At 40.9% G+C, this 25121-nt stretch overlaps 1 protein-coding gene across 3 annotated transcripts in view; it reads right to left on the reverse strand.

Moving 5' to 3' along the window:
• The window catches only part of strbp (spermatid perinuclear RNA binding protein), a 90254-nt gene extending 65594 nt beyond the window's left edge, over positions 1–24660 (reverse strand). For 2 of the 3 annotated variants that reach the window (XR_010015225.1, XM_063013712.1), the window contains exon 1: positions 24591–24660. The gene's annotated coding sequence lies outside the window, so the exon portion shown is untranslated. The remainder of the gene's footprint in view (positions 1–24590) is intronic. The other variant, XM_063013713.1, reaches the window with a different exon arrangement.
• Positions 24661–25121: the final 461 nt, after the last annotated feature.

Here is a 25121-nt window from a genome sequence, read left to right on the forward strand (position 1 = left end):
AGGTGTCTCATCCTTCGCAAAGTGTGGGGTCTTCCACTCATTTTAGGTGTTGGTGTGGCAATCTAATGTAGATAACTTGGTCTGTACGTTCTCCATAATGTATTTTTGGTTTGTTCCTGACGTTTGGGTAAGTCTCATGTAGTAGTTTTGTTTGTTTGTTTGTTCCATTCAAGTTACCATTTATTTTGAATGTAGTTATAAACGTGTACTTATAAACATAAGGGGTTTGATGTCTGTTGGTGGACGTTTGAGGTTAATTATTTTTTGTAGAGTTCCTTCTCGTCAACTCAACTGGTCAGCTTTTCATTTGCCGATATTCCGCAATGGCCAGTCTAATATCAAACTTTTCGTCTGTGAGTTCTTTTATGATGAGTTCATGATTTAATGTTTTGAATCTGTAAGTGAATCAAATGTGAGCCAATGATCACAGCAACTATTCTGAAGAAATAAGGGAAAGCAAAACTCAACCTTCAGAAAAATACAATGAATCAATGAATCGTACAGCCGTACAGTACAATCTTTCAGTGTGAAAGATGGACGGTATGTTTGCGTGTGTGAGCGAGGCTAAAAAAAAAAAAAAAACGAAGGTGTACGTGTACGTGTCCACGCTCTGTGCTTCTGTAAAGCCGCTCTCACCAACAGATTCCAGTCAGAGATGCTCTACTGAGTTTGTCTTGTGCTTTGAATCCACACATGCAAATATCAACGCTCAAGCTTACAAACAGAACCAGAAGCTTCCGTTTACCCCCCCCCTAACACACACACACACACACACACACACAGGCCTCTGAGAAGTAGGAGAGCACACACGGCCACTTGCAGCCTCGTCGTCGTGCTAATATGCAAAAATAACTCCAGCTGGAAGCTAAGTGGGTCAGCCAATTCCCAGAGTGGCACCGAGAGGCAGCCAGTCGTATCGGCACAGTGGCAAGAGCACAGTGCATCTCATCTCTGCTAAAGGAAACGACCCACATACTTTCACACAGACTGCGAGCTCCCGTTCCTTCCTCTTTTTATTCACTGCTGCCTGGAAGGAGATCAGCAGCGTTCAATACAGGATTACAGACATGATCGGGTTCTGACGGTGAATCTGCTCTTTACTGCCCAAATACTTGAAGACTACGAGCCAGAGTTGCTTTTATTGATAATACGAGGGTTCTTTTTAACTCTACTACATCACTTTTCTACATCGTCGCCTTCTGATGCATTTTTCCAGCGTCGTACCAACTTTTAAATACCATCAGCAAATAATGTTTTTGTTTGAGCTCGTAGCCACTGATGCAGCGCTGCTTTCACATCATCATCACATGAAAATCTTCTTCCCCTTAAAGCTTCTTTGAGCGTCCAAAAAGGTGGAAATCAGATGGAGCTAAATCCGGACTATAAGCGTCTCTCAGACACGACCGATTACTACTCCTCCCACCCTCACCACTTATAACCAAAATATAAAAGTGCAGAAACTTTTTGAAGATCCCTCATATTTATTGAATTTAATGTTCACAGTGGTATTAAATTGTTACGGAGTAGTGATGTCTGTGATTAACCAGTTAATCAATAAATAACCATAAAACCATAAAAAGTTCCAACAGCTGAGATTCTAACAGAGAGTGCAGTTGAAGTCTATACACAGTACAAACGCTGGTTAGAAACACACGCTGTCCCACCCTCGGTGCACATGTTCCAGATGTGTACATCCACATTTGAAATTTATGATCATTTTATACTTTATTACTTGTTATTGTACTATATGACTATTTATTAGGATTTTAATGTCATGTTTTACACACTTTGGTCGTTACACAAGATTCATCAGTTCAAGTTTAATGTCAGAAACAGTCCTGGATAATTGTGTATCCCCAATTCACCTCACTTGAATGTACACTTTGTACTGTGGGAGGAAACCGGAGCTCCCAGAGGAAACCCACACAGACACAGGGAGAACATGCAAACTCAACACAGAAAGGACCCAGACCGCTCCAGCTGGAAATCAAACCCAGGAACTTCTTGCAGTGAGGCGACAGTGCTGCCCACCAAGCCCCCATGCTGCCCTCATCTTATATAACGACAATAATGTTGAGAGAAAAGCTTTAATATACCAACTGCATCTTATTTTTAATTATATATACTGTATATATATATATATATATATATAAACTGGAAGTATACAAGTACTTTTATATCATTGATTTAATACACCTGTTAGCATTATTGTGGCTGAAACACTGAACTGATTAGAAGAAGTGTCCCAATACTTTTGTCTATACAGTGTATATTTTAAGCTTTATTTTAATTTGGTTACTTCATTCACAGATTCTACCCACATCCTGTAAATCGTTCTGTTCTACAGCCATTTTTGCAAGGTGTAAATCTAAGTTTACACCCGAGCGACTCGAAAGCTCAGAGCTGAAACATTTAACCTTCAACTGCTGGTCACTTTCTGTCGATCTCACTTGATGTAAATAAGTCTGCAGAATAAATAAATAAATAAATATGATCATGTGTTATTATTCCTTTAACGTCACATGAATGCAGCTCCTTTAATAGCAGGTTCTGAGAAGCTAACGGTTCTCTAGCAGCTCTGGTTTCACCTGTCTCTGTAAAGAGGGTTTGCTTACTGGTCCAGTGTTGGGTTCAGATCAAGACCTGGAACCCACAGCGGGGTTGAAGGAGCATAGATCCTCCACAAAACAGCCCTGACCCGTCGAGGCATGGACTCCACTAGACCCTTGAAGGTGTGCTGTGGTATCTGGCACCAAGATGTTAGCAGCAGATCCTGTAACTCCTGTAAGTTGTGAGGTGGGGCCTCCATGGATCGGATTTGTTTGTCCAGCACATCCCACAGATGCTCGATTAAATTGAGATCTGGGGAATTTGGAGGCCAAGTCAACACCTCAAACTCGTCATTGTGCTCCTCAAATCTTAAAGTTGACATAAATGTTAAGTTAATTTTAATCAAAACGGGGAATCAGTAAAAACTGGAATCAGATTTGGAATCAATCAAATACAAATGATACCGAACCTTATCCAGCACTAACGCCAGCACTAAAGAGAAATGCTAAGTATAAACAGCACAAATAAATCAGGAAGGCGCTTTTGTGCATCAGAGTCTTTCTACAGTTCTATTTCATTTAGGGTCTTTAACACACACACACACACACACACACACACACACACACACACAGACACACAGACACACAGACAGACACACACACAGACACACACAGACACACACAGACACTCATACACATACACACATTCATACACACACACACAGACGCACACACACACACACACACACACAGACACACACACAGACACACACACACACATACATACACACAGACAGACACACACAGACAGACACACACACAGACACACACACACAGACACATACACACATTCATACACACACGCACACACACAGACACACACATACACACACACACAGACACATACACACACACACAGACACACACACACACACACACAGACAGACACACACACACACACACACACATTCATACGCACACACACACAGACACACACACACACACAGACACATTCATACACACACACACAGACACATTCATGCACACACACACAGACACATTCATGCACACACACACGCACACACACACACACACACACACACACACACAGACACACACACACAGACACATTCATACACACACACACGCACACACAGTTAGTAAAAGCCCCCCATCCTCCACGGTTCACCTTGGCCCAGAAACATCACACTTTTCTCTCACCAATCAAACTGTGTGTACGCAGAGAAATCCCCCCAGAGTTACCAGAGCTGTAAAATGAGGGGAGTGATATTCAAGGGAGGGCTTTACGGCGGAGATTTCTAATTACATGCCGTGACCAGAGGGCTTAGCGATATCCTGCTCTGGGGACGGAGAGGAGCGAGAGGAGCGAGAGAAGTGAGAGGAGCGGCGGCAGGCGTACGTGGGAGGTGTAGGGCAGAGCTAGTATCTAGGAGGTAGCAGGGCAGAACTAGTTAGTAAGGTGCACGGCAGCATTTCTGGGATGTTTGAGCAGGGAGGGGGAGGACGTGGCCTGGGCGAGTCGGACGGGTGTTCAGAACAATTCAACACACCAGAGGCAGTTCATTCAGAAATAAATGATAAAGCAGAGCAAACACACATAAATAAGATGATCAGTTTTACCATGCAGTCAGACTCCATACTGACACTAAACAGCTTCTGTTTGTGATTTTAATATCTGATAGTCACATTGATCATGATTTTGTTGGTTTGTTTGTATTTATAACACAATATTATCACATTTATATTTACAGCAGAAATCTGTGTTTTATGCTTGTTATAATTGTCTTGTGTTTTATATATATCTATATATACACTGACCAGGCATGTTATGTATATACATATTATGTATATATACCAGCCATTATGACCATTATGAGGGCCAAATCGTGATGGCTAGACGACTGGGTCAGAGCATCTCCAAATCTGCAGCTCTTGTGGGGTGTTCCTGGTCTGCAGTGGTCAGTATCTATCAAAAGTGGTCCAAGGAAGGAACAGTGGTAAACCGGCGAGAGGGTCATGGGTGGCCACGGCATTGATGCACGTGGGGAGCGAAGGCTGGCCCGTGTGGTCCGATCAAACAGACGAGCTACTGTAGCTCAAATTGTTGAAGTTAATGCTGGTTCTGATAGAAAGGTGTCAGAATACACAGTGCATCACAGTTTGTTGTGTATGGGGCAGCAAAAGAGGGGACCAAGACAATAATAGGAAGGTGGTCATAACGTTATGCCTGGTCAGTGTATATATGTTTTCAGACTTATATTATTCAGGAATGTGATGACTATTTCTATATAATCGTGTATGAGAGTTTCATTTAATGTATTGGGCGTGTGAAGTCTTTGCCTTTCTCTGTTGTACTTTGGGCGTTCATTCAGGAAATGTTTTATGGTGATTGGTTGCTGATATTCTTCGCAATGTCTGGGTTCCTCTCCTAGTATTAAGTGTTGGTGTGTCAATCTGGAACGGCCTATTCTGCATCTAGTGCAGATAACTTGGTCTGTACGGTTTCTATAATGTATTTTTGGTTTATTTCTGATGCTGGGATGAATCTTGTGTAGTTTATTGTTTGTGTTCCATTTAAGCTGGTTCATGATTTAAATAACATAAATGCATTAAATAGTTTTCGGATTGGAACAGCAGTTTGATTTCTCGATATGGTTTCAACGCTTGGTGTAAGGGTAAGTCTCCATCAGTCTGAAGCTCCGGTCCCGGTTCAGATCGAGCTTCAGCTGCTGGAAATGAGCTAAAACAACGTCTTTGTCTGTTATAGGTTAACAAGTTGATCAATCCCATGCTAAGGTTAAATGGGACCAATTTCTGTAAACTACCGACAATACTAACTCAATAAACAATATTAACATCAAACACAAAGTCAGAAAAGTCTTTAATGAGGTCAATTTATAGCTTACATAACGTCCACTTGAACAACTCACTCTGTCCTGTCTGTCTCTGACTCCCACATATGCTCTAATCTCTGTGACTCAAAAGTAATTATGCAATAATTGCCCATTGAAAGTGCTGTTAGAGAGCGAGGGTGAATTCTAAACGATTAAAGGGAAAGTGCTGCAGATGGGGAAAAAAAGGGGAAGTTTATTTAAACCTTTATTTTTCATCTATTTGCTTTGGGATACTTTTGGTAACTAAACATTTGAACTTTTTGAATCGATAAGCAGAATCTGAACCGGAATCAGCACAGATGAATCCAGAAGGCGCTTTTGTGCATCCGAGTTCTCTGACTTTCTTTTGTGCTTTTGTAGAAAATGGTAAAACTTCAAAGCAACAAGTAAAAAAAAATCAGTGGTGTGTTTTTCAGGAGCTAGAAGCAAAGATTTGGAAAACATTCAAATAAAACAGAAAGTGAAACCAGAAAGAGATAAACTGTGTTTGATAGTCATTATCTGTCATCTGTCATACTGGTAGGAGAATAGCTGGACTTCAAGATCTACAAAAATGTGGCTACAGGAATTACACTGAAGACACACAAACACTTCTATCTAATCACCTTCTTCCTCTTTGTACAGCTCCCGTTAAAGGTAGCCACAGTAGATCATCCAAGAAAATATCCAGAACTAAGGTGCTCAGGTGGAGCAGCAGTAAAACATGCAAGTTTGTTAGTCTCGGCTCTCCTCAGTCAGAGTGGAGATCTGCATCAGTAGACAGGTAATTGGATATGACTAGATTGGGAGAAAAATTGGGGGAAAATGCAAAAAAGAAAAGAAAATGTCCAGAACTCACTACAGACTTCGCATACTTAAACAGTACATAGTAGATCAGTCGGTAAAGCAGTTTCAGCTCTTTCAGTATGCAAGTGTGCAGTATGCACGCAACCTCGTACCTACGTTCGCCATCTTACCAACATCGCGTGATGCATGATGCAAAATGAATTCTGTCGTTCTCCACAAAGCTACTGATAACGTTATTCAGACTCAGACTCAGCTTTATTGTCATTCAAACCATGTACATGATTAGAACAAAATGCAGTTACTTAGGTCTCGGTGTGTGCAACATAATGAAATATAAATAATAAATAACTATGTTAAGTATAAAATAAAACTTAAGACTTAAAAAACTGGAAGAAATAACTAAGATAAGGTATTTTAAATATTTACATTTACAATTATTGCACAAGAACTACAGCAGCTTTATGTGGATCTAAAGTGCATGATTTCAAAATATAGCAGCAGCTCAAAGTGTATAGCAGCAGAAAATGGCAGCACCAGGTCACAGGTGGTTAAAGTGATTGGTGCATAGTTAGTATATGAGGGGTGAAGCAATTTAGCAGTCTGACTGCATCCGGAAAGAATTCAGGGTCGTACTTAATCAAAACATGTTTAATGTTTGTCTTACTTCTCTTTCCACCATCTTCCTTCTTCACTACAAACGCTATTGCAGCTCCAGTTAAATTATGGGATAGATTATTGGACCGTAAATGTGCATTGTTCGCATAGTCAAAAATGGCTACCCAGGCAGTAGGTCATCCGGGTACTATTCACGTACTGTTTAATGAATACTACGTATAAGGACATACTAACCGCTCTCACGTACTGCTTTTATGTACTGTTCAGTATGGAAGTATGCCATTTCAGACGCAGCCTTTATCACCGACTGGACTGAATAATGAAGAACTCCAATTGCTTGTTTATTCTTTTTGCTAATTACAACTTTTAGTTTAAATTGATTGTTGTATGTATGATTTGTGTTGGTCTAATTCATTTAAATTACTCTCCAGGCCACCCAAGGAGGAAGGAGTTTTATCTTGTCACTGTCGCCCTTGGGTCAACAGGGGGTTTTCGGTCTGTCGGTCCTAGATTCTGTAAAGTTGCTTTGAGACGATGTGTATTATAAAAAGCGCTATACAAATACAATTGACTCAACTTGAAGCATTTGTTTCCATCTCGTCCCGTCCTGATCATCCTCCTCTGTCGCCCCAACCATCGACACGTCCTCCCTCACATCCATGAACCTCCTCTGGCGTTTTCATCCTCTCCACTTGCATCTCTTCTCTGCACACGCTCAAACTATCTCACCTCTTTAACTTCAAAACATTCAACCCCTGCTGTCCCTTAAATAAACTCGACCCTAATATTTTTCTACAATCTTCCAGTCATGTTTTTTCTCTCGTCCTCTATCTCCTCTCTCTCTCTCTCTCTCGTTCACGTGTATCTCTATCCACCTGGGAAATGAGTACGAGTCGAGACCTTACACCCCCCTCGCCCAGCCCATCTGGTATGATCTGGTTAGACTGACACAGAGGACACACCGATGGCAGCACAGAGGACAAAGCTGGAGAGAAACTTCTGCTCTGCAGCATATTTACAGCTTAACATAGTGATCGGTGAGCCAGAGATCCGTGGTGCAGTTTGGAAACTGATAGAGATTAGAACATCACTACTTCTGGAAAATGTAATGTGCAGATGTATTAGCGTGTAAATGTAATCGTACTCAGCATTGTTGTGGAACCCATGTGAGCACCATCATATCTCTATCCCAGCAGGAAGACACACCGTCCAATCTTCTCTCTCTTAAACAGGACAAATTGTGTCTGTGTGGATGCCTGGCCAGGTCGGTGGCTCTGCTAATTATCAAACTTGAGAGTTTAAACACTAGACTGCTCCACCACCCACACGCCCCATTCTTGGATGGATAAGCAATGTCCTTTAGCACTATGATGAATTCAGCTAATTGCTTCAACATTAATAAAATCAGATATAAATAAAGAATGTAAAAGGTAGGGATGTAACGATACACTCTACCCATGATGTGATGCGATTCACGATACTGGCTTCACCATACGATTTTTGAGCTGAAATTGAAGACAAATCATGACAAAGTTTCTTTATCTAAATAATAAATGCCCTTTTATTTCTGAGGTAGGTACAAACTATGCAAAACAATTTTAAATTAAGCCCAATTTGGCTTAAAAAAAACAAACCCTGAATCTGGCAACCAGAAGTATAGCGCTAGTGACGTCAACCAGGTGAGGTGTATAGCGCCAGCGCCCTCTGCTGTTTAAAGTGAATATCGATTCATTTTACATTTGAATCGTGGAATTTTTGAATCGGTTATTAACTGTCTTGTGGTGCATCGTTACATCCCTGGTAAAAGGACACACATGATGCTCATGCTGACCACAAGTGAAGGAGCGTTTAGTTCCACTCTAGTCTGCACCAGGTCTAAAACAGCTATTTGTGAAATGTGACACCAGATAGATTAAAAAACAGATTAATTAGCAACCTTCAGCCTCAGCAACTCCAGACATGCAGGTTCATAAGCAATTTACCAGATAAAGAGGAGGTGTTTGAGGGATAACGTTTAAATGACTGATAATATGCTGGTCCTAGTTTTTTTTCTTTTAGGAAAGCTGGATGGTGGAAGTGATAACGGTTAAGTAGACAATAACATATGGTGTGTTACACACACACACACACACACACACACGTTGCTGGGGAAAGATTTACTGCAAGGCCATAATCACGTCATCCTACACTCTCGAGAAGAGGGCATGTCTAAATTCTTAAATACCTTAAAATGCTTTTATTGAGGCACCTTAATTCTAAGTAATAATCTGACTGAATAACGGGGAGCATAAAAAGCTTCCTTAGCGCTGAAGGCAATCCCAGCATTCAGTGCAGCACGACTTCTCATAAAAAATTACAAATATGTCAGACAACTCATTGCAGAGCAACCAACAGAGTTATTTTAAATGTAAATAGATTCTTATTGATTTTTAATGTATATAAAGGTGCACAAGTGTGATTTTTTGCAAATTCAGACATTAGGGACAGTTTAACCGTTTTCGGTACACGGAGGGAGACGTTAGCTGGCATGCTAGCGGGTTGTGCCGCCTCAGCCCGTTGGTTTGAATGGCCTCAGGCTAAACTGTGGTAATCACTGTAATCTCTGTCTAAGTAGTGTGTCTAAATAATCTGCCTTATGAGTTTGATGCCTTATTAGAATCCTCTCTATTGGGGCAGCTGCCCAGGTAGGACATAGGCATTAATATTTAGATATGCTCAAAATGTATCCCAACTGCACTGATGCAAAAATTATAAATAGAGATGGGCCTGATCCTGTCCCGGGTCCGATATTGACGTCATATACAGATCAGATATCTGACGGACGGGCCGGTCTACTTACCGATCCAAATTCCAGTTCGCATCTTGTACTGGACCATAAACCCACCGTAACTTGTTGAATGTTGAAGCAATTAGCTGAATTCACCATAGTGCTAAAGGACATTGCTTATCCATCCAAGAATGGGGCGTGTGGGTGGTGGAGCAGTCTAGTGTTTAAACTCTCAAGTTTGATACTTAGCAGAGCCACCGACCTGGCCAGGCATCCACACAGACACAACTTGTCCTGTTTAACATAATGTAACATGAGGCACGTCACCGATCCAAGTTCCATTACACATCTTACCATGAACCCGTGACAACTTCAGTCAGTAACGGGGAAAAATAACATTAGCTGCTTATTTTACTAAAATGTCCTTTTGTATGGAAATATTTTAATCTGGAAATGCAGAAAAGCAAAACAGCTACTTGCAATGTGTGCAAAGCTAGTGTGTCAAGGGGTGGAAGTAAGGTTTCGTCGTATAACACAATAATTTAATCGAGCACCTGCAGAAGTTTCACATTAAAAAGAGTACCAGGAGTTCATGCTAGCGGGACAGGAAAACACCATGATGCAGCATCGGTATCAGTATCGGTATCAGCAGTTGTGTATCGGAATCGGATCGGAACTGAAAAACTGTGGATCGGCCCATCACTAATTATAAATAAACACATTCCACTCACTAGCTTTGAATTATTCTAGCATCCAACAGTGTTTACGTTAGTTGTTTATATGGTGAGAATGTTTTACCTAAACAAATTAACCTCCCCCTAAAGAGACGTTTTCTTCCATGGTAATAATCTGTATGCAGATACAGTGTGCTACACTTCTTGTTTGTTTGTTTATTAGGATTTTAATGTCATGTTTTACACTTTACCATTCCTGTCATGAATGTAACCAGTCACTCATTACACAAGATTCATCAGTTCACAAGGTTATATCAAACTCAATCGTGGACAATTGGACCCCCGGAGGAAACCCACACAGACACGGGGAGAACATGCAAACTCCACACAGAAAGGACCCGGACCGCCCCAGTGGGGGATCGAACCCAGGACCTTCTTGCTGTGAGGCAACAGTGTTACCCACTTAGCCACCGTGCCGCCCCGCTACACTTCCTACACAGTGTAAATAACTGAATAGATGTTATGAGACGTGAGGGATACAGACTGCTCAGTGACGGCTTGGTGAGTTTTGCCCCCTACAAAAGGTAATCGAGTCAAGTCAAGTCAGGTTTATTTATAAAGCACCTTCAAAGACCTCCAGTGTCACCCAAAGCGCTGCACAATAAAATCAGGACAATAATAAAGCAAATCAATTACATAACATACAGTAAAAGACATATAGCAAAATAAAAATCAATGGTAAATAAAACAGTTGGCACAGAATAAAGCCAAAAGCCTGTGAGAGTAAATAGGTCTTTAAGTTGGATTTAAAATGATTAATCGTATAGGAAGCCTTAATAAAAAGTGGCAAGCCATAGTTTCGGGGCAGGCACAGAGAAATGGCTAAACTTAATGGATATATTCAAGGATTGAAGAGGTGGTATAAAAGGAAAACATCACGACTAACACACCTGACATCGTCAAAGCATTGCTAAAGCAGATATTTGCTAGCAAGAAACAAGTATCAGCTTTCACAATCGAATAAATGAGCTGTTGATATGGCAAGAATGTTCTACAATGTCAGGACCCCCAAAAAACACAGTCCAGACACACACTGCATCATGAAGGCATCAGCGTCCACCTGATCTGTCTTCATCAATCCTCAAGTATGGGTAAAAGCCAGCACTCCTTTCATCTTGATTCCTCACATAACTGCCCAGACCTGCTGTGATTCATTATCTATCCCGAGAGGCAAAGAGGCGACAAGCAGCAAAGCATAACGAAGCGTTACATGCTACCCTGTGTCTTTCTTTATCTTCTGTACTTTAGTTCACTCACCCCCAACAAGCTACATTTACAAACCAGCTCTGGTACTGGCACAGCGCTGGAAACCTCCGTTATTACATTATCCACTTAATCTGATAGGGATGCACTTGGTCTCACAGGCTTTAATTGAATATTTTATCTATATTAGCAATTGCAAAGACTTTTAATGTGGATGGCAAATAGGGATTAATTGCTACACACAACGTAAGTGAATTGATGGGAGGCACAGGCACACGAGATAAATGCACTATTGACGAGTCAGAGCAGAAACACTTTAGCATCCCTGTTTAGATCTTATCAGGTACGACCAGAACGGCAGGGCTTTAAACACACAGCCAATTCTTACCAGTGACGGTTGTTTATTTATTCATTTAATAGGATTAAACTTGATCTTTTACACACTTTGGTTACATTCATGACAGGACACGTAGTTACAGGTTACCCATGTTCAAGTTTAATGTCAAACAGTGTCACGGCCGATTTTGTATCTCCAATTCACCTCACTTGCACTTGGTCATTGTACTGTGGGAGGAAAGCCTCAGAGACACGAGGAGAACATGCTTCACACAGACCAGAACCGTTCCACCTGGGAATCGAACCCAGAACCTTCTTGATGTGAGGTGACTGATACCCACGAGCCACCGTTAACCCTGCTCATCATCAACGACTGTAATTCAGATGTTTAATCAAAAGATTTACAGTAAACTGGCAAAGAGGGAAAAAACCTTGTAAGCACAAACTTGCACACAGGAAAGGAGCAAAAATAATTATTATAATATTTTACTTTTATTTTTTATTATACAACCAGAAAACCAGACCCCTTCTGCAGCAGCCAATAAAAACCCTGCTAATGACATGTAAGTGCAGTGGGTAGCAGGGTCACCTCACAGCAAGAAGGGCTTGGGTTCGATTCCCCAACCAGGTGGCCAGGGTCCTCCGGATGCACCGGTTTCCTCCCACAGTCGAAAGAGCTGCAGTCAGGCTAATTGGAACTAATAAAAACTGCCCTGCGTGTGCCCCCAAAGATAGACTGGCAACCAGTCTGTGGTGTTTCCTGCCTTTTGCCCAATATATGACCAGGATTAAGTGGTGGTAAAACAGACAATGAATAATTGAATGAATGTTAAAATATGACTTGAATAAACAGCCATTAAACAAGCAGCAGACTAGAAGAATTGTGGAGATAATTATGTGTTATGGTGCTATATTAAGACTGAATATCTAAAGCCACAAACATTCATCAATGTAAATATACTGTAAGCTCAGTTCTGTGCACAATTTTACATAAACAAATCAACCTCCTCATGTTTCACACTAACCCTAAAGAGACATTTTCTCCCGTGGTAATAATCTGTATGTAGGTACACAATTTGTGAGTAATTTTAAATAAATCATTCTATACGACACAGTTGGAATCATGTCTGCATTTGTATTGCTTTACAGTGACGTATTTAATACCTACATTTAATTCCTAGAAAAAATATGAATAAGCATCAATGCAAACTGTGATTGTTTTCATAAACAGCATTCACATCCTGGTTCCTGCCTCCACGTGTGTAAAAGAGATAGATTGTGCTTTTTCTTTAATAACAATGCAATCTTGTTAAAAAAGCCCCCAGTGCTAACCGAATAAACAGAGCTCATTTTAAAGCAGTGACAAGGATGCAAAAGGAAAAGCACTGGAGTAAAACTCCTCTGAGAAACTGAATCAATGGGAAAGTCGACTTCTACAAGACGTAGAAAACAGTGGTTCATTTTAGGAAGGCTGTTGGTTAATCCATGTGTGTTTTAGCACAGTTGGTGTATAATCTTAATAAAGACGTAACTGGGCCTCTTGATGGTTGTGTGGCTTCTATTGTAGCAGCAAACCTGCAGTAAAAATTTTACACGAAAAAAACACCAGCATGTTCAGCAGGGCACAAGCGTTCATCTAAAGCTAAGTGGTTCTGATGGAAACCTGTTTACCCTCCCGAGGTTGATGACTGCGGATCGAGACTGCAGGGCCAACGGTGCTGCTCCTATTAGATGAGACAGGAACCTGGTGTGCTCCTACATGCGACGGGAACCTGGAGTACCCCTACTAGATGGGACGGGAACCTGGCAGGGCGCAACAAAAAATCTGGCGTGCCCCTATTAGATGGGACGGGAATCTGGCATGTTGCAATAAAAATGTCCAGAACTTATAATGTCCAGGTCTTCTTCAAAGACTGGATTAAAAATAAAGAACTCCTCCAGGCCACCCACGAAGGATGGGTTCCTGCTGAGTCTGGTTCCTCTCAAAGTTCCTTCCTGTAATTTTAAGAGAGTTTTTCCTTGCCACTGTCACCCTAGGCTTGCTCTGCAGGTGTAAAGTTGATGTGAGACAATGTTCATAGTAAGAAGCGTTATATAAATGAGTCTGACTTAACTTGACTGATACTCATAACTTGTGTATAATCTACCTCAACATTATTTACTCAGTACCATGTACTAACCAACACTTGTCTCTAGTCTTGTCTTCCTTTATTTATTTTAAGCATTCTCGTATTATTGTAATGTTGTCTACCTGCACTGTACTGTACTGTCTCGCACTTTTTGTTCTATGTTGCACCCTGGTCCTGGAGGAACGTTGTTTCGTTTCAATATGTACCTGTATATAGCTGAAATGACAATAAACCTCTCCTGACCCTTGACTCATGAGGAGTTAGATTCCCTCTAGAACAGCCTCCAGTCTTCTGTGAAAGAAGCTGTTTGGGGTTAAAAGTTGAGGTCAGTGATCTGTACCGGTTACTGTGGTTCCTTCACACCAAACTAGTCAGAACTTGTCTTTACAGACCTCACCATGTGAACAGACGTGCAGTCATGCAAATACAAACAAGCTTCTTTTACAAACCGTCATACAATGTGTTCCATACAAGTGGTAGTAAAACACCTGTTAGCAATATGGCTGAACAAATTTAACTTAACAAGAAGAATAAGCGTCCGTATACTTTCGACCATATAATGTACTTCAAAAAGTGAAGCAAAAGTGAAGCTTCTTTAAACATCTTTTACATGTTACATTATTATGTATTATTATTATATTTTTAATTCATTTATTCAGATATATTCAGGACGCACGTTGTCCTGCTCAGGGTTTAAGTAAACCATGGTTAGACTAGATGCAAGGAGCAATATTTATTAGTTAACATAAGGTTTTTAAATAGCACACAGAAATAACTATAGATAATAACTATATAATAAAGGGTCCGTCTGACAACCTAGTGGTCTCTCTACATAGACGCATTTTACATCATCCTACACTCACCTGAGAAGAGGGCATGCCTAAATTCCAAGATGCCTTAAAATGCTCCTACTGAGGCGCCTTAATTCTGAGTGATAATCTGACTGAATAACAATGAATCATCAAAGGCTTCCTTAGCAATGAAGACTATCCCAGCATTCAGTGCGGCACAACTTTTCTCACTTAAAATGACAAATATGGAGAACGAATGCTGAGCAACCAATGGAGTTCTTTTGAAATTCAGGTTGGTCAGTGACAACGGTACACGGATGGAGATGTTAGCCGGCATGCTAGCTGGTTGTGCCACCTCATCCCATCGGTTTGAATGGCCTGAAACTAACTGTGTTAGCTCAGTACGTGAAAACTGAGGACATAATCGCCGTAATCTCTGTGTAAGTAGTGCGTCTAAATAATCTGAATGATGAGTTTCCTGTCTTCTTAGAATCCTCTCTACTGAGGCAGCTGATCATGTAGGCAGTAGGCAGCTCACTAGGTATTCAGACAGACCCATAAATTACATATTAAGTGATCATTTTCTATCACCCACCCCAAAATAAAACACACCTATTATTACTGGCGTCTGAAGAATAAATCCATCACCTAGTTGCACCAGCTGCACGTTTTCACTCACTGATTCTTGACAATTGAAACTTTTTTCCGACGAGGATATTTAAATCAAATTTGTTAAACAAAGTAGTTATACGCCCATCCCTGTTCTAAAGGTGCCCAAAAAACCCAACAGGAAACATTTATACATGGCAATCATTCATTGTGAAAAGTCTTAAATTTTCCGTTCAAATTGAGCCGTGGTAGCTTCGTGGTTAAGATACTGGACTACTGATCAGAAAGTTGCCAATTTAAGCCCCACAATGGTCAAGCTGCCAGTGTTGGATCCTTGAGCCTTCAAGTCGCTTTAGATAAAAGCATCTGCTAAATGTTTGTCTTTATAACACTATATTGTCATATTTATGCTATTCACAGCAAGAATCTGTGTTTTATGCAAGTTTTATTGGTCTTGTATGTGTGTGTATATATATATATATATATATATATATATATATATATATATATATATATATATATACACACACACACACACACACCATATAGAAGCACTTTGTAGTTCTACAATTACTGACTGTAGTCCATCTGTTTCTCTGCATACTTTGTTAACCCCCTTTCATGCTGTTCTTCAATGGTCAGGACCCCCACAGGACCACCACAGAGCAGGTATTATTTAGGTTGTGGATCATTCTCAGCACTGCAGTGACACTGACATGGTGGTGGTGTGTTAGTGTGTGTTGTGCTGGTATGAGTGGATCAGACACAGCAGCTCTGATGGAGTTTTTAAATACCGTGTCCACTCACTGTCCACTCTATTGTCCTGACTATTGAAGAACAGCATGAAAGGGGGTTAACAAAGCATGCAGAGAAACAGGTGGACTACAGTCAGTAATTGTAGAACTACAAAGTGCTTCTAAATGGTAAGTGGAGCTGATAAAATGGACAGTGAGCGTAGAAACAAGGACGTGGTTTTAATGTTATGGCTGATCGGTGTAAATGTTTTAGTCTTATTAAGTTAATCTGGTAAATGCTGTCAATGTAAAAGCTAAACTGGAAGATTATAAAATTCCATTTCAAACTTAGGACTAATTTTTCCCACAATTACATCCGTCATCCGTCCATGAGAGCGCACGTACAGTCCGTTTCCTTCATGCACGAGGCAGGCGGTTCTGCTTCTCATGTTTAGACCTGCTACCGTTTCCGTACAGCCTGCATTTCTGTGCCTGTATGGTGATCTGCTCCGGCCCCGTTTAGAACTCAGATACCTTACATGGCCATTTGTGCCCCGTGCCTTGTCTAGATCTAGTTTCTCATCTCTGGATCCGTTTCCTCTGCTTTGACTCCGCTGTCAGCTGCTTTATACATGCACACACAAGCTCAGCGCTGATAAAGTGCAGGGCAGGTTTCTGCTGCCGTACCCTCCGAGAATCCCAAACAACTCGCCCTCTGAGCAAACCCTCACGCACGCACCGATAAGAGAACGCGCTTGAACCCTGCACCGTCGTTTCCTCTATTCCCCGTATATTCAAACACGACTGCAGAGCTGTTAAACAAGTCGGGGTCTTTCCTTCTCAGGAACAAAGCCGCTCTTGTTGGTAGAGCGAATGAATCTAGCTCAAACCAGTCCAGATGCTTCTCAGTTTCTCTCCCATTAGCAACTTAACTGGGTTCTTTATATTTAGCCCGTCTCTGTGACTTCAGCGTCGATGTGTGTTTGAGTCAGAATAAATGCACAACACTGCTTCTTTATGAGCACAGTGGCTGGTTTAACAGACAACATTTTAGCTGGGTGCTAAACGCCAGTCAGCTTCCTGCAGGCCATTTTTGACATGGGCCTTTTTTCCCTGCCCTAAATTCAAGAGTCTAAAGTATTCTAAGGTCAAGTTTATATTTTTATACTGGTTTATACTGGTTTGCTTAGTGTTAATACTCTCAAATTTACAATAAAACCAAAATAAATAAATAAATATGGGTAGGATGCACGCATGTCGTATATTTTGCGAGCCAGTTGTCAGAAGAATGCAGCATACACCCTGGAGAGGTTGGACACACACACACACACAGACAGTCACACACACACAGTCACACACACACACGGTCACACACACACAGTCACACACACACACACAGTCACACACACACACACACACAGTCACACACACACACACACACACAGTCACACACACACAGTCACACACACACAGTCACACACACACAGTCACACACACACAGTCACACACACACACACACAGTCACACACACAGTCACACACACACAGTCACACACACACAGTCACACACACACAGTCACAGTCAGGCCAATTTTGTATCTCAAATTAACCTGACTGCACGTCTTTGTACTGTGGGAGGAAACCGGAGCTCCTAGAGGAAACCCTCACAGACAGGGGGAGAACATGCAAACTCCACACAGAAAAGACCCAGATCAGGACCTTCTTGCTGTGAGGCGACAGTGCTACCCATCAATGAATAAAGAAGTCAACACATTTTTCATTCATTCATTCATTGTCTGTTTTATCACCACTTTATCCTGGTCAGGGTCACAGTGGGTGCAATTCCCTTGGCGAAAAGTAGGATACACCCTGGACAGGTCGCCACGTCATCACAGGACAGACAAACACACACACACACACACACACACACAGGGCGATTTTGTATCTTAAATTAACCTGACTGCATGTCTTTGTACTGTGGGAGGAAACCGGAGCACCCGGAGGAAACCCACATGGACAGGGGGAGAACATGCAAACTCCAAACAGAAAGAACCAGGATTGCTCCACCTGGGAATCGAACCCAGGAGCCTTTTGCTGTGAGGCGACAGTGCTACCCACTGAACCACAGTGCCCCCCACAATAATGCTGCACATTTACCTTATATAATAATTAAATACTTTTAAGTCATCCTGTTCTCTTGTGGTACGTTTAGTGTTGCATCTTGTGACATCACGTGCTTGTGTTTGGTTAGATACCTTTGGTTCGTATTGTGTTCATACCTGAAGCCAAATCTGTATTTTGTAACTATAAACAAAATAGGAGTGAACGGTTGATGGAATATTTGTACTATGTTGTCACTGCAACAGTGGATCCTACATTCTGGTCATGTGCCAGCGGGAGCTGTAGCAGAAAAATAGAGGTCAAAGCCTGTTCATCCATACATATTAAAGCTTTCTGCAGAAATCTGCTGCTGACTGGTGAAAAAAATCAGCAGCTTCACACGTGCCAAGTAGATGCCAGCCTTTTCAGCAAGTGTGGAGGTCGTACAATGAGAAAATTTGGGTAAAAAGAAAAAAACACTGTGTTAATGGTTATTTAATGCAAGCTCATTCTAAAAGGAATAACCAAGTCCTTTTGGTTTCCTGAATCAGGACCAGCTTCAGCACCGTGTTGGTGATTAAGGGTTGTGGGTTCTGCAGCACAATGCTGTACTTAAGCTCATTTCTGCTGCTGCTGTCTGGCTTTGCTTTTCTTTTCTCATGAGCTCCAGGAGAGGGCCGGGAATAGCTCTGATCAGCAGGGAGAGAGCTACAGAGTGCCAGTAAAAAAAAAAAAAAAAACAAGGTAGACGAAGCGAGAGTTGGGAAACAGAGTGACCTCTTCAGATCCTCTCAGTTTAAAATAAAACAAAAGTAGGTGCTGCTACTCGACTAAAAATAAAGCAGCAAAAACAAGTTATAGCTGGAAGTTATTATGCAACTGCTACAAATGAATACCATTTTTAATATATGACACATGAACTGAACACTGTAGATAATCAACAGATTTGCTGGTTCAGAGAGACAGCTTGGTCTTACATCATCTTGTAAATAAGGATGTCAATAATTAAACAGTTATTTATTTTTAAATTATCAGTTAATCAATGCTGTCAGGTCATTTTAACATCTGTCAGGTCCCATAGCAGAGCTGGGACTACAGATATCTCACGTCAGCATCAGGTAAAAAAAAGCTAACAGTGCCCTTTTTATCAGCTCCACTTACCATACAGAAGCACTTTGTGGTTCTACAATTACTGACTGTAGTCCATCTGTTTCTCTACATACTTTGTTAGCCCCTTTTCATCCTGTTCTTCAATGGTCAGGACCCCCACAGGACCACTACAGAGCAGGTATTATTTAGGTGGTGGATCATTCTCAGCACTGCAGTGACACGGACATGGTGGTGGTGTGTTAGTGTGTGTTGTGCTGGTATGAGTGGATCAGACACAGCAGACGTTTTTAAACACCTCACTGTCACTGCTGGACTGAGAATAGTCCACCAACCAAAAATATCCAGCCAACAACACCTGTGGTGTACAAAGTACTTCTATATGGTAAGTGGAGCTGATAAAATGGACAGTGAGTGTAGAAACAAGGAGGTGGTTTTAATGTTATGGCTGATCGGTGTATATGCTTGTGTTGATGAACGTATGTGAAACAATTACGATGTTTAGCCACCGGTGGTGAGGTAAGAAATAAATTCTTGAAACACATACCAACAAAGTCTACAGCTTTAATATATTGATGTTTTTCCAGAAACTGCAACTGATTATCAGTTAAAAGAATTTGACAAAATTTGCATAATCGTGGTGCAACGGTTGGCTGCCCAGGTGGGTCCAGCTTTCTTCAATGCCCTCCATCTCATATTACCTGTAGTAGACCAGCCCCCGATAATTCAACCCACATTGTGATGTTAATCCACCTTATTCTTGGTCTACCTTGTCTTTTCAGTCCTTTCACAAGTCCTGTCATAACACTGCCTTCAATGTTGTCATCTGGGTGCCTCATCACACAACCAAAATAAGTCTTTCTTTAGTGTCCAGGCTTCATATCCATATGTGGCTACTGGCCAGACCACAGCTTCAATCAGTCGTTGCTTGGTGATGATGTTAACTTGTTTTTCCATATCTATGTCAATCTGACCATCAACACCATGCCCGTTTCCATTTTTGACCTTACTTCACCAGCACATTCTGCAGTATGTGATACTCTTCTGTTCATAAACTGGAGTTCCAACGTTCTACTTATCACCATAATCTCCAGTACAATCTACAGTAGGCTTCAGTGTATTTCATTGTGCCAAAAATCCCAAAAGAAAACATAAAAATTATTTAATATTTAAAATTATTTATATCGAAGCATTCATTAAACAAAACAAAGTCTGATCAGCACCTTTTTGTTCCATGGTAAAGCTACCAGTAAAACGTTTCCAAACTGGGAGAAAAGGGGAACCATAAAAGAATAAATATAAATTAAATAAAGAGCAGGGTTTGTGTACCACCTTTTACTACTGCCATCTGACCTTGGTAGTTTACCCACAAAGAAGGTATTTAAAGTAATTAAGATCGCAGGGATAAACTGGAACATTTAGCAACAGCCTCCTAAACATGCCATAAAACCTTCAAACATCCAACAAGCAAGTATTTCCAGTAAACATGCCAAACAACTTCCAAAAGATGTCAAACGCCGGCTATAGAAAGAGAAACTGAACTGTGTAATTAGCAATTGAAACTTATTGTTCCAAAGTACGCACACACACTACACACACACACGCCAGAAATTGTAAATTATTAATTGTAAAACTAAATTTATACATTTCAAGGGATTAATGTCACCTAGTCACCTTTTAACATTGTACTTCACATTAGTTTAATTCCATAATTTGATTAAGAAGTCCACAGATAGATAAGGTGTGTATACATGTTTTTATATATAGTGTGTATTTATTAAAGTATTTTGGGGGCGGCACGGTGGCTAAGTGGGTAGCACTGTCGCCTCACAGCAAGAAGGTCCTGGGTTCGATCCCCAGGTGGGGGCGGTCCGGGTCCTTTCTGTGTGGAGTTAGCATGTTCTCCCTGTGTCTGCGTGGGTTTACTCTGTGTGCTCCAGTTTCCTCCCACAGTCCAAAGACATGCAAGTGAGGTGAATTGGAGATACAAAATTGTCCATGACTGTGTTCGATATAAACTTGTGAACTGATGAACCTTGTGTAATGAGTAACTACCGTTCCTGTCATGAATGTAACCACAGTGTAAAACATGATGTTAAAATCCTAATAAACAAACAAAATTAAAGTATTTTGCCAACCATTGCCAGCCTTGCTTTAAGCCTTATATTTCCTTGATACATGTGAAGAGAACTGGTTAATCATTCCTGTTCAATATTACACGACTGTTTTTAACCAGGTCTGTTGGTAGGTCAGTTGTAGCCTAGTGATTAAGGTGCTGGACTAGTAATTAAAAGGTACCTGGTTCAAGCCCCACCACTGCCAGGCTGCCACTGTTGGGCCCTTGAGCAAGGCCCTTAACCTTCAAATTGCTTAGACAATATGTACTGTCACAGGACTGTAAATCGTATTGGATAAAAGCGTCTGCTAAATGCCGAAAAAAGTAAATGTAACCAATTGCAACAAAAGAAACATGTTGTGGTCCATCAAAACATGTTTTGGTGCAATGCTACATGCACAAAGGCATCTCTCACACACACACACACACACACACACACACACACACACACACACACACACACACACACACACACACACACACACACACACACACACACACACACACACACACACACACACACACACACACACAAGAAAGGGAGAGAAGTACAGTGAGAACTCTGAGATGAAACAGTCTGACCTGCTGTAATTCACTATTAAACTCTGGAGGTGAAACACAAGCATTGTGAGACTGACAGGAGAAACAGAGCAGCACAGTGAGCTGGAACAAAAGCCTGATGAAGCCCAAACACAAGATACACAAACCAACTCCCATAAACCAAGCACACGAGACAAACTGGCTTTTATTTCCATTTTTTATTTTCCAAAAGTACAGTAAGTTCACCTAACCGACTCAGTGTTTACAAAGTGAGAGTACGGAAGTGGAGCAGCGGACACCTGCCGGATCATCCGCCTGAATTCAACCGTCTCAGTCAGCCAGAGACCAGGAGCAAGAACGCTAACAAAACAACCGACCAACCGCGACATGTTAACAAGCCAGTACATGATTTATTAGGACAGGAACACATCTGTATGACAACAGAACCGTGTTACCGAAAATATGAGTCAAATAAGTGAACCAGACTCATTAACGAAAGCAAAAGCAACACAAGCGTGTTAGTGTTGTGCTCTTCGTGAACGAGTCGACTCGGAGCCGACTCCCTGTGAGGACTCGTTTTAGGTCTCAATTTTAAGAAAAACAAACACACCACACGGCATTTACATTATACCATGAATTATATAGACTAATACAGCACATCTGAGTTATTTATTCTTCTCTGATTAATGTCTGATATAAAAAAAATCCCAAATGGATGAATTACAGATCAAGTGAACCAGTCTGATTAAATATCACAGCATACATGTGCATCCTCAAGCAGCCCTTCTTTTATTTGCATTAATGTTCAAATTTACGGCACTTATATCCAAAACTAATACAGTTGTGACCAAATACAATTCAGACAATTGAGGGTTAAGGGCCAACCTGTGGTAACTTGCCAATAGTGGGACATTAACCAGCAACCTGGTCAACAGTCCAGTACTTTTACCACTGAGCTAAAACTGCCCCATGCTGTACAAATTAAACTGCAGTGCATGTCTGCTTATCTACAGTACTAAGTGTATTTATAAAATATGCATATTATTAAAACTATATTATTTGCTGTCAAGTTGATTGAAACTCCTGGCAGTCATAAATGGTTGCTCATAAATGGTTGTAAACGAGTCTTGTGCCAAGTGTTTACATCTAACAAGGATGAAGCAGTTAGTCAATAATAAATTAATTAATGAACAAATGAGTCTTAATGATTACTTTCAGCCTTGTATTACATCTATCTTCCACGTATTTCATTATTACATTCTTTTATTTAGCGTACAGCAATGTTAAGGCATCTGGGTTACATGGGTAAACACCTTACATGTGTACATCTTTTGTGAGCATTGCTCATAATGAAGGGGATCTTGAAAGTTTCTTGATGTCTGTATTTAGGGCTCATAGCTATTATTTGTGCTATTTTTTTTATTTTTATTTTTTTTACAATAAACCACGTGTTATCTCGTTTTAAAATGAGCAATGGGTTATCCGTGGTCACAGTTTACATATCTTGTAAGTAATCTATAGTAAACTTAAGGAGGCCCTGAAGGGTCACCTCCATTTTTATTATAATTTCTGTATATTGTCTTATGTTGAGTCTTGCTTTGATTTAATTGCATTATAATTTGGGATCAAAGTTGAGTACAAGGGTCTGTATATATTATACACATGGCATAGACACTGTACCACAGTTGTACACTTGGGGATTCTTAATAACACGGGTCAATTCAGGCTCTGCTTGTAGAAATGAAAAGTATTCTCAATAAATGTAAGTTTATATATGTACAAAAAAATGTAAGTATTATGTCATTTTTTATTCAGTTGCTGTGGGGCAGTTGTAGCCTAGTGAATGAGATACTGGACTAGTAATCAAAAGGTCGCTGGTTTAAGCCCCACCACTGCCAGGTTCCCACTGTTGGACCCTTGAGCAAGGACCTTAACCCTCATTAGCTTAGACTGTTTACTGTCCCAGTACTGTAAGTCACTTTGGGTAAAAGCATCTGCTGAAAATGTGAATGTAATGTGAATGTTTTTAGGCTAGAGCTCCATTGCAGATTTTAGGTCTCGGGTGCATGGACGTGCATTAATAAATCAACAACTTTCTGATCTGTGATGAGTAGAATGAACTCTGTTCTAGTATTAAACAGTCTGTATTGTGGATTTGAACTGGTCCCTGTATTACGCCACAGCAGCTCAGTGATAAATAATTCAGGAGGACTCCAGGCTTCTGCAGTGCAACAACCGGAGATTAGGGAGAAAGCGATCACTGAAGTCAGGCTGTGCTGGTTTGTTTCGCTTTATTTAAAATCTCCTGGAATTGCACTGCACAAAACTGCTTTTATTTACCGCAATATGGTTCTAATGTGTGTGTTTTATTACTGAATAAGCCACACGCTCTTTAATAACTGGCACCACAAGCACCAGCACACCAGCACACACAGCGATACCGACCCGATTATCCCACCAAAAATCATTCCTAAACAAAGCCACGCTGGTAACTCACACCGGATCTATTCTGTCCAGCAGTCCAGACTCTAAATAACATTAAGAAAAAAGCAACATTTACCTTAAACGAGCAGTTTAAACGCCGGAGTGCTGCTATATCCTCCAACTCCTCTCTGTAGCTCGGTCTACTGCGCTCTGTCCGCTGCCTGGGTTTCGACCACGGTGCTGGTCACGTGCTCGTATCCGACGTACCTGATTGGCTGATGTGACGCACCTGCTCGATTGCAGGATCAGCGCAATTAGCGACTTACCGTGTTCCTCAAAATCAAAACATTGACCAATATGCTAAATGTTCTTATCACAGTAAAACAATATAACTTTAATATGTTTATTGACAAAGAAAGCAAACATTTAGGTTATTTAAAAAGATTACTAACGCATATATTGTTTGTTTATTAGGATTTTAACGTCATGTTTTACACTTTGGCTACATCCGTGGCAGGAACAGTAGTTACTCGTTACACAAGATTCATCAGTTCACACAAGAATATATCCAACACAGTCTTGGATAATTTTGTGTCTCCAATTCACCTCACCTGCACGTTTTTGGACTGTGGGAAGAAACCGGAGCACCCGGAGACAGGAAAACATA

The sequence above is a fragment of the Trichomycterus rosablanca genome, chromosome 18, assembly GCF_030014385.1.
Source record: "Trichomycterus rosablanca isolate fTriRos1 chromosome 18, fTriRos1.hap1, whole genome shotgun sequence".
NCBI classification, from domain to species: Eukaryota; Metazoa; Chordata; class Actinopteri; order Siluriformes; family Trichomycteridae; genus Trichomycterus; species Trichomycterus rosablanca.